This window comes from Pelodiscus sinensis, chromosome 5, assembly GCF_052426305.1.
Source record: "Pelodiscus sinensis isolate ZL-2025 chromosome 5, ASM5242630v1, whole genome shotgun sequence".
NCBI classification, from domain to species: domain Eukaryota; kingdom Metazoa; phylum Chordata; order Testudines; family Trionychidae; genus Pelodiscus; species Pelodiscus sinensis.
In genome coordinates, this window is record NC_143056.1 from 102231697 (window position 1) to 102242741 (window position 11045).

Below are 11045 nucleotides of genomic sequence, written 5' to 3' on the forward strand. Positions count from 1 at the left end.
TACGACCCTTCTAGGCACCACTAACCTTGTATTTGTACATTCATTTATAAGAGGAAAGGGAGGAAAACAAGAGTCATTAATTTTTACTACTTAGATTCTTGTGTTAAATATAAATCACTGAAAATGCAATGTTACAATGTAAGTTGAAATTTATTTTTAGATAATATCATCATCAACCACCATCATCAACCACCACCACGGGCTCAACACCTGTTGGTGTCCGATGCCTCCCTTACTATTTCCTTTCATCTTTCCCTGTCCAGTGCAGAGTGGCTTAGTATCTGTAGAGTAGCTCTACACCAATCTACTATATCATCTACCTATTATCTATGGGGTCTGCCTCTCCTATTCTGACCATTCATTATGCCAAATACCAGGGTCTTAACTTTTTGCTTATTGTCCATTCTGCAGCTATGCCCAAATAGCTGTAACTTCCATTGTATAACATTCTGCAGTAGATTCTCTTTCAGCTGTATCTTCCTATATAATTCCTCATTGGTAATCTTCCGCATCCATCCTATTCTCATCCATGTCTCATATCCGTACAATATGCTGCTAAATACATGTTTTCAAGATGCTCAGCTTTGCTCCTAAGCTAATCACTTTACTTTTCCAGATCATATCCATCGCCTTCAAACATGATCTTGCTTTCGCTAGCCACTGTCCAAATTAGCGCAAAGGCAACTATTAGCCATCAGCTTTCTCAAAGGAAACAAATGATATGTCTTGTTTTAGATTATTTAATTGATCACAAATCTGTCAAGCTTCTGAAATCTAGTGGTACCTGTAGCTGCTTTGACGTTGTGTCTATTCTTAAAAATTGATTAAATAGGCAAATTAAGCTTACAATGTTGAGTGAAAGATCAGGGTTTCCAAGGAGATGAAGGCCTAGATACATAGCATTACATTTCTTTCAACAGACTCGATAAAAAGACCAGATAAAATATGGAGCTCCTATTGTTAGAGTTGTACATACGATCTGATGGAAAGGGTAATGAAAACATATCCACATGTGTGTCATTTTTAAACAATAGGGTGCATTTAATGCAGAATCAGTAATTCATAGTTGAGGGTAAAATAGCTAACTAGCCATCATTCAGACCAGTGATTTTCAAAGTACAGGTTGCGACCCAATACAGGGTTGTGGAAAGACAAGACACTGGCCTGCCTTGCTGTAGAGCAGGGTTTCCCAACCTATGAGTCACCATTACATTTCAAAAGGGTCACCAGGTCTCCTCAGGTGTCTCTTAAAGAGCCATTCACACATTTTCTGAATTGCCCTGGGTCACCAAGTCTTCCTGAATTGTCAAAATGGGTCCCCATCTGGAAAAGGTTGGGAACCGCTGCTCTAGAGTGACAAGGTGAACAGTGGGTGGGGGAGGGGGGGCGCTAAGGCAGTATCCTGCCTGTCCTGGCACTGCAGACTGTGCTGTGCCCTGGAACTGGTCAGCACCAGGTCCAGCTCCTAGGTGGAAGCCAGCAGCCAACTCTCACAAGATAAAACACAAAACAAGCTAAAAAATGAAGCCAATCCCATTTCAAACTGCGTTCCGTCCATTTTTGCTCAGAAATGCTTGGAGACAAACCAGGAACTGGCCAATAGGAGTGTGGAGCCAGAGCTTGGGATGGGGACAGACTATGGAGTTGGTCCTGCTGCCAGCCACTTCCAGGGTGCAGTGCTGTCCACTTGTGCCAGGACTTTACTATGCCATTGCACCACTGATCAGGAGTGGCCGGAGGTAAGCCTGTGCCCTAACAATCTTGTGTCAGACCTGACCCCCCCCCCCCCGTGCAACTCAGAAACCTCCCTGGACCTCACCTCATCCTTAGTCCCATCTCATAGCCTGTACCCCCAGACAGAGCCTACCTACATACTGAACTCCTCTGCCTCACCACGCCCCAGCCCCTCACCTCTGGCCTCACCACAGTGCCCAAACCCCTAGGCAAAGCCTTCACCCCTGCACTCTCCCTCAGCCCAAACCACTCATCCCCACAGCCCCACCTTGGAGCATGCACTCTAGTTAAAAAAGATAGAATTATGCTGGGTCACAGGCATCAACAATTTTCTTCAACTGAATCACAAGAAAAAAAAAGTTTGAAAACCACTGGTTTAGACTAACATTTTCAAAGTAAAGTCCACAGGTCTCTGGGAGTTGCATGAGGCTACTCTGAGAGGCCTCTGGGGTTCCTACAAGGTCCCCAGGCTCCTGTGATCAACTCCTTCCCCTCCCTCCCAGTGTTTCCTGCATGCCAAGGAACAGCTGTTCAGCAGGAGACACTGGGAGGGAGAGAAAGGAGCCGGGATAAGGTGCCCTCAGGAGTATAATAAAGTAGGTTAGTCTTAAGACTACTCATTGTTTTTTAAAGTAACAAACTAACACTGTTACCACTTTCATAATTGAAAACTTACATTCTAAGTTCTTCAAACTTCCATTAGATTTTGCATTTAACTTCTTTGGCTTCGGGATAGGGGATGAAGAACTAATAAAGTGAACAGAAGGCAGCCATATCAGCAAATATTTGAAAGTTTTGAACAAATTTAGTTATCCCTGGAGAAAGCTGAGTTAGAAAGTACTCTAGGCACATAAATGAAAATGCTACCTTTAAAAAAAAAAGTTATACTTTAGTTCTTTATTTTTTAAAAAAAATTCTCTTTAAGCTTAATTTCTCCTTCAAAAAGGCTGCATAAACACTTGGTGATTTCTGTAATAATTATAACTCAACACATATAGACTGATCCAATTTTTAAAAAGCTTTCTGCTTGGGGAGAAGATCATACTTGGAAAACTTCAGCCAAAAAAGTTTCATAAAATTATGAGGAACAGAAAGTTGGTATTGACTGGAACTCATTCTTAGCTATTACTTTTGTAGTATTTACAGTTAGTGGATGCTACAGGACAGATTGTGAAAGTATACTCCCATCATCTTAATTATTCCACCTCCAAAAGCAGTGATAGCTGTGACAATCTGAGAAGCTCTCCTGCCGACATAGTGCTGTCTACTGTGGTGCTTAAGTTGGTATAAGTCATGTCACTCAAGAGGTTGGCTAATTCATATCCCCTAAGAAATATCAAATGTCAACTTAAGTTGCCGCGTAGCAGCAGCTTCAGTCTATTCAACTCAAACAGATACTGGAACTTCTAGGCCAAAATAAAAGACACTGTTAGGGAACTGAGAATTTGGTATAATAGACTATATAAAGGGATAGATAATTAGTGTATATTCATTTTCCATACTAGATTTTATGTGACAGTATTAAAGTAGCAGTTCTCATTTGAAGATATTATAATGTTTGTATTAGTTTTACTGACTAGATTAAGTCTGTAGTCACAGAAGCTTAAATATTATTATTTTGGACAGTTATTATAGCTTCAAGATTAGAGAGACAAGATGGGTGGGGTAATATTTTATTGGCCCACCTTCTGTTGGTGAGAGAGACACAAGCTCTTGAGCTTCAGAAGAGATCTGTCCAAGCTTGAAAGCTTGCCCCTTTCACCAACAGAAGGTGGGCCAATAAAATAGAGGTTCTCAAACTAGGGGGAGCAGAACATTTTCTGGGTGTGTGTGAAAGAAACTTTAGGAGAGCAGCAGCTGCCAGCTGGGCCCCGATCTCTGATGGCAGCACCACTGCCAACGCTAGCAATGCCACGCATGCCATGCCATGCCATCCTTATCTCTGCGCTGCTGTTCTCAGCATGCTTGTTGCTTGGCCAGTAGCCACCATTTATATGTGGCTTTCAGAGCTGAGAGGTGGTATATGAGTGGTGGGGACACAAACAATTAGATACAAAGAAGAGGGCATGATAAAATAAGTTTGAGAACCATTGCATACATGGGACCAGCATGGCTACAGCACTGCACACAACAATGGTAGTTTCAGGATTCGTGAGTTTGGATGGGAGGGAAGAATTTAGCCTTGAGGATTGCAAAGGAGAACTATGGTTCAGTACTTCAACTGGAATTCAGTCTCTCTGTAGTGTAGCTTGTAAGGTTTTTTTAAAGTTAGTTAACTAATACTTCTAAACACCACATAAACTTTAGTATAGAAAAAGTCCGTAGGAGGAGTTTAGCTTCCAATCATGACCAGGTAACTTGTTTTAAAGGATGTTTACGCCCTGTTTACATTGGTGCAAAGACTTGTCTAAAACTGTCTCAGAGGGGTGGCCATGTTATCAGGGCTGGCTTTAGGAAGTGCAGGACCTAATTCGAACAGTTTCAACAGGGCCCCAGCAACCAGGAATTTCCCCTCTCCCCCACCCCAACAAAAAGTCACAGCCCCTTTAAATCCCCAGCTATAGGGCAGAGTCATGTCCTGCCTTCCACCAAACCCCAGGGTCGACCACCCTCCCACCCCCCACGGCACTGGGAAACCCCTGCACTCGACTCATCCCTCCTACAGCACAGGGAAGCTGCTGCACTCCTCTTCCGGGGCCAAACCCCTCCCCGCCCCCGGCAGCGTGCCCAGCACGCCAGCACACTTCCGGCTTTAGGGTGCGGGGCCCTCTTAGGCGTGGGGTCCAATTTGGGGGAAATCGGTCGAATAGGCCTAAAGCCGGCCGTGCATGTTAGTTTGTAACTTTAAAAATGGGTAGTCTTGTGGAACCTTGCAGACTAACAAAAATACATAGTATCATGAGGTTTCACGGGTAATACCCACACCACCCACTCATCTTATAAAGTGGATTTTACCCACAAAACCTTATGATATATATTTTTGTTAATCTCTACAGTGCAACAGGACTACTCATCTAAAACTGCTACTTTTAAAAAAAAAAAGAAGAGGGGAACTTTGTTAATTTAAACAAAGCTACAGAGTAAGTGTCACAATTAGCAATAACTTTCTAAATCAGGCCTGGAAAAAATACCCTCTTGGGGCTGGATCTGGCCCGCCAAGCCACCAGATCTGGCCTATAGATCCCTGCTGATAAAAGCAGGTGTGGCAGGGCTGTCTGAACAGTTGTGTGCAGGGGGTGTTTGCACACTGCTCCCACTTCCAGCACAATCCCATTGGCCAGTTTCTGGCCAATGGGAGGTACCTGTTGTCAAGAGGCAGCTTGGGAAGCACCCTTCCCGCCTCCCCCCAGGCTCCTAGCTGTTCAAAAATCACATGGCCCTGCAGCCAGCGTAGGACAGGGCAGGGAGGGAGTCTGCTTGGGAAGGCTGCTGGCTGGGAGTCAAGCAAATAAGTCTCCCAGCCAGAGCCTGCCTCTGGCACCCCAACCCTTTTGCCCCCTCCACACCCCACATAACTCAAAATGTCTGCCCCCTCCTTCTGCACCCATGTCCCCTCCCAGATTCCATATCTCAATCCCTTGCCCCAGGTCAGAACCCAAAAGACTGCAACCTAGTCCCCTTCCCCAGGTCACACCTCAAAACCCTGAACCCTAGTCCCCCTAACCCAGGTCACCATTGACAACTTCACCCAAACCTCCCACTCTCTCCTGCACCCCAGTCCCTTACTGTAAGTTCCCTTCTGCACCCAACCTCCATCCCAGACCCCACACCTCCTCCATTAATATGGAAGAGTGCAGCCCTTGACCACTGTTCAAATTCTTGGAGTGCCCATCAGAAATTATTGCCCACCCCGCTCTAAATTCGAGCAAAAACAAAATGAGTACTGTGGCACTTTAAGACTAACAAATTTATTAGGGAATAAGCTTTTGTGAAATACAACTCACTTCCTCAGATGCTGAAAACAGAAGAGGAAGGAATGCAGAGATATTATGAGTGGTACATGAGTGCTAGTTAAATCAAAGTGGATTTCTAAATTCTGATTCTTGTTCATGTATCCTTCATCTACATGACATACTGAAAGTTGGGGAAACAGTTTTTTCTGAAATATGAATAATTTAGAAAATGGAGGTATTCAAAGAAATAAATATCTACTGTTCTCAAATGGGGCCTTTTACACACATTTGGTTCACCAATTATAAACAAGTTAAAAATCAAAATCACTGTATTGTGAAGCCACAGTAATTGTTCTCCATACATAAGCACATTTCATTAAAATGCATTATATTATTTTCTCAATCTGGATATAAATAACAGCTACCAATGAACATTCTAAGCAGCAACAGTGCTAAACATGACAACTTTCAAACAACTAATCAGAAGTAAAACATTTTTAATAAAAAAAAAAACCAAGCACTGAAACCAACCAACCAACAACTAAGTGAAAAAATATGCAGTGCTCAGCCGCTCGTTTAGATCATGAGGGGAGGGAGGGACAGTCTCTTACTTTCTAACACAGTGGTTTTCTTTAGAATAGTGGTCTGTTCAATGATAAACCAGAGTCTACAGACTATAGTTAAGATTTCAGAGGAATTCACACCTCTGTTTGAAAAATGTTAAGGATCTAATCATGAAAAAAAATAACTTTGAAAACCACTATTCTAACACAATAGGATCTTTATTAGGCCACTGAGTGCTACTATAAATATTTGTATTCACTACATACATTTTGTATTCATCAAACTGTCCCATTCCTCACATGAGCAAACTCTTCACACAGGTGCAAAATTTCTGATAGTTAGTGGAGGCAGCTAACTGTGGGATAATAGGCTCAAGGGTGGCTTAGATAAAAAAAAGAGAGAACTGCAAAGACTCCAAACTACTTTAAATATGATCTAATAGCAAGATACACTGGCCTACTACACTTTTTCCTGTTTTCTTCATCTGCCTTTACTGAAAGAGTTAATGTAAGAGGCATGAAATTTTTTTTTAAATATTAAATTTAAAAATAAGCTAGTTTTGAAAGTGACATCTGTCAAACTCAATATTTTAGTATCCCTTCTCAGTCTTGCTAAGACAGGTTGTTTCACTTCCTTTAAATCGGACTCTTCCTAAAATTAACATATAACAATTCCACTCCCAAATAACAAGGTCTATTTAAATACTGCTTATGGGGAGGCTGGGAACGCTCATACTTTGGAGAGCACATGAGGGGACTGACCCACACTTTGTTCCAGCACTGTATATTTTCCTCCCGAAACAATCATTACAATTACCTCAGATTTACAAGTCAAGCAATTTATTTTAACCAATGCACTAACAACTGATGCATGACATCTTCCACCATGTAAACTAATCAATGGAATCGACTTGTCGCTTTTCTTCCTGTGTATTAGTGAACCCATTTCATTCTGTTTGGCTTCTTACTATTTCTTTGTGTTCCTATATAATATTCCTATAAGAGTTTATTTATAATGTATTATATAAGAGGGACTATTTAACAAAGACAAACCTCAAGTCAAACCAGTCAGCGTGTCTCAGCCACAAGCAGGCGCGAGGGGATACTACTCCCAAGTCAGGAGGCGCACGGTCTATGCCCACGCTGAGATCCGTGCAAAGCCTGGGTCCTGGGGAACCGCTAATGTAGGTGCGCGCACACACACACTTGTAAGGATTATCTATGTGGGATGCCCACAAACAATCCCCCCCGCTGCTCCCGCGGGCTGCCCGGCCCCAGCCTCTCACGAGCCCCAGGAAGGAATCCCCCCCAGCCAGGAGTCCCTGGTCGCCCCCGCGCGATGCCTGGCGGCAGCCCCTCCCCCCAACAGAGCCCCCCGCCCGGGCCGCAGCAGACCCAGCCCGTCTCTCCTCACCGTACGGGGAGGGGGTCGGTACCCCTCTGCGGCGCGCTGAGGGCAATGAGCAGTGCAGGCAGCCCCCGTCCCTGACCTACTTTCCGCCTGGCTTGCCACCGAACGTCGCACCACTAACCTACTTTCCAGCCAATGGTTGCTCCCCCCGGCCCGAGCGCTAACGTCCCTATCCGCCAATGAGCGAGCTGCTCTGAAAGGTCGTTGTCCAATGACTTGCAAGAGGGCCTCCCGGAGCTGCCCTCAGAACTTCGACCAATCGGCGCCTGCCAGAGGCGAGGCGGCCAATCAAATAAGAACTTTTCAGTTTTCCTCCCGCCCCCCCCATGAAGGTCTAACTGGGGGCTGGAGGGAGGCGTGTGCGATAACAGGGCGGGGTCAGCGATTGCGTAAGGCTTGCTGGCGGGCGGGACCCGGATGTGCCGCTGCCGGAGCGCTCTGTGGCGGCCCCACCCCCTGGAAGAGCGGGGCGCGCTCGGCGGGCAATTCTTCCGGTGGGGCAGTTCGCCACAATAGCGTCACAGGCTGCAGTGTCGTCACCGTGACGTCAGCCTGCCTGTCAGTGCCATGACGTCACTGGACCAGGGATGCAAAATCCCGTGTCATGAGTGAACCGCTTAACCGTGTGTTAGCGCCCTGTCGCCCCCCAGCGTCGCTGCAGCGGGGCCTCCCTGCTCCCAGCTGAGCCGTGTTCCCGACCAGGGAGGTCGCTTCTGGGCTGGCTCCCCCCTTCCTTCCACCCTGACCCCCTCTTGCCTGCACTCTCCCGCAGCCCAGCTGGGCTCCCCCCCACGCACCAGAATCCTGGCCCCCCCACTCACCACAGCAGCCGGGACTCTCTGACCCTGGAGCATCCATGGTCCTGCCCTATCGCAAATGTTCCCAGATCAGAGAATTCCGGTTTACAGAGGTGGAACCTATCCCTTGTGGAGCAGGGTCACTGCCTTACATTTTAGCCGACATCAGACCAGTCATTTTTCTAATGTCATAAAACTAGCTTATTTAGGAAAAACTTAAAAACCAACAAATAGTCTGGTAGCACTTTAAAGACTAGCAAAACATGTAGATGGGATCATGAGCTTTTGTGGGCACATCCCACTTCTTCAGATGACTGGAGTATAATAAGTCCAGATCCGAGAATAAATAAGGGAAGCGGGGCGGGGGGGGGCGGGGAGGAGCGAAGGGAAGGGGAGGACAGGAATAAAAAGAGAGATTGTTAAAGTTACAGGAGGCTATTATGAACCATTAGCACCTCCGTTGTTTAGTTGGTTTATGTCATTAAAAGGTGGAAAATAGTGTGGGTTCAGACCATTAGCATAAAAATTAAACTTGTAAATGAATTTAAGTTCCAATCCTTTTCTGTGTATTTGGCTTGTGGAATTGGTCTGAAACAATTAAATGAGCCTCTGATGTGGTACCTAAAGTGGTTGGGTCCAGTGATGAATTTGTTTGTATAGATATGAGGGCAGAGTTGGCACCGGGGATGATTTCAGGGCTGTTGCCCTGGGCTGAAGCTGAAGCCCTACCACGTAGGGCTGATAAACAAGATCTATCTATTCTGATTATCCACAATCATGCCCTAATACCAATTAGATAATCAGGGTTCCACTGTACATGTTTCTGTTTTTATTTTTCACAGATGTAAAAACTAAAGATTCTCTATAAAAATGCAGACTCCAGGTGTTTTTTTCCTGACAAACAGATTTCCAGGATCTCGTGTGATGACACGGTAGCTACATCCTGGCTCAAGGCAATGATGTTGCCGTGGAAGTGATGTCGTGACACGACAGGGATGATGTAGCACCATGAGACAAGGCTAAGGTTTCCAACTTTCTGAATGACGAAACCCAAACACCTCTGTCCTGCCTACGCCACATTCCAGCACAGCAGAGCAGAAGATGACATAGAAGCACAAGGTGGTGATGTCACAAGCACATTGATGACACTGCAGCACAAGGGAATGGCTTTGCTACTGAATATCAATGGTATCATTTCACAATGTGCTTGCACAGTGTCAAAAATTGATGTGTCTAAATGCAATATTATTCTACAAATCTTAAAGTGTACTAGTCACCTCACAAAGCATAGTAAAGACACATTGTCCCAGTTTACAAGCTAAATTTAAACATGCTAAGAAGTGGGTAGGAAGAAACATGAATATCTCAGTACTAGTACACAATGGGTATGTTTTGTGCCACTGCAGTCACAATGTTGTTGCGTTCATTTATTTTGCCATACCCAAACACTGCATTGTATTATCATTATGTGAACCTGTAATTATCACATCCCATTGTCTCAAAATCTCCCTGTCCAATTGCCAATCTTACTGATTGCATCTTGAAAAATTGTTATCTTGAAAAATAGTTATGGTAGGCACAAAATTTGTTGCAAATTTCTACTTATAAAACTTTAAAAACAACTAATAGTCTAACAGCATCTTAAAGACTAAAAAAACATGCAGATGGTTTCATGATGGTATCAGATGAAGTGAGTTGCACCCACAAAAACTCTTGATAACATCTATATCCCCTTTTGTTAGTCTTTAAGGTGCTGCTAGATCAGTGTTTCTTAAACTTTTTAAGACCATGGAACACCATGTCTTAAACACCAAAATAGAGAACTCTATAATAATGGGGGATTTTAATTACCCCCATATTGACTGGATACATGTCACCTCAGGAAGAGAAGCGGAGATAAAATTTCTCAATGGCTTAAGTGACTGCTTCTTGGAGCAGCTAGTGCAGGAACCCACAAGGGGAGAGGCAATTCTCGATTTAGTCCTGAGTGGAGTGCAGGATCAGGTCCAGGAAATAACCGTTACAGGACCACTTGGGAATAGTGACCATAATATAATAACATTCAACATTCCTGTGGTGGGAAGAACACCTCAGCAGTCCAGCACCCTGGCATTTAATTTCAAAAAGGGGAATTACATAAAAATGAGGAGGTTAGTTAAACAGAAATTAAAAGGCACAGTGACTAGAGCCAAATCCCTGAAAGCTGCATGGAAACTTTTTAGACACAATAATAGAGGCCCAACTTAAATGTATACCCCAAATTAAAAAACATAGCAAGAAACCTAAAAAAGTGTCACCGTGGCTTAACCACCATGTAAAAGAAGCAGTGAGGGACAAAAAGGTATCTTTTAAGAAGTGGAAGTCCAATCCTAGTGAGATAAATAGAAAGGAACATAAACACTGTCAAATCAAGTATAAAAATGTAATAAGAAAAGCAAAAAAAGATTTTGAGGAACAACTAGCCAAAAACTCAAAAAGAAATAAAATGTTTTTTAAGTACATTAGAAGCAGGAAGCCTGCTAAAAAACCTGTGGGTCCCCTAGATGATCGAGCTATAAAAGGAGCAATCAAGGACAATAAAGCCATTGCGGAGAAACTAAATGATTTCTTTGCTTCAGTCTTCACGGCTGAGGACGTTGGGGAGATT

The 11045-nt window shown here is 44.1% G+C and overlaps 1 protein-coding gene across 10 annotated transcripts in view; it reads right to left on the reverse strand.

Moving 5' to 3' along the window:
• The window catches only part of BMAL1 (basic helix-loop-helix ARNT like 1), a 121380-nt gene extending 113317 nt beyond the window's left edge, over positions 1 to 8063 (reverse strand). For 5 of the 10 annotated variants that reach the window (XM_075927855.2, XM_075927851.2, XM_075927852.2 and 2 more), the window contains exon 1: positions 7605 to 7738. The gene's annotated coding sequence lies outside the window, so the exon portion shown is untranslated. Of the gene's footprint in view, positions 1 to 2410; positions 2482 to 7243; positions 7429 to 7604 lie in introns of those variants that run through there. The other 5 variants (XM_089778613.1, XM_075927849.2, XM_075927850.2 and 2 more) reach the window with 4 other exon arrangements.
• Positions 8064 to 11045: the final 2982 nt, after the last annotated feature.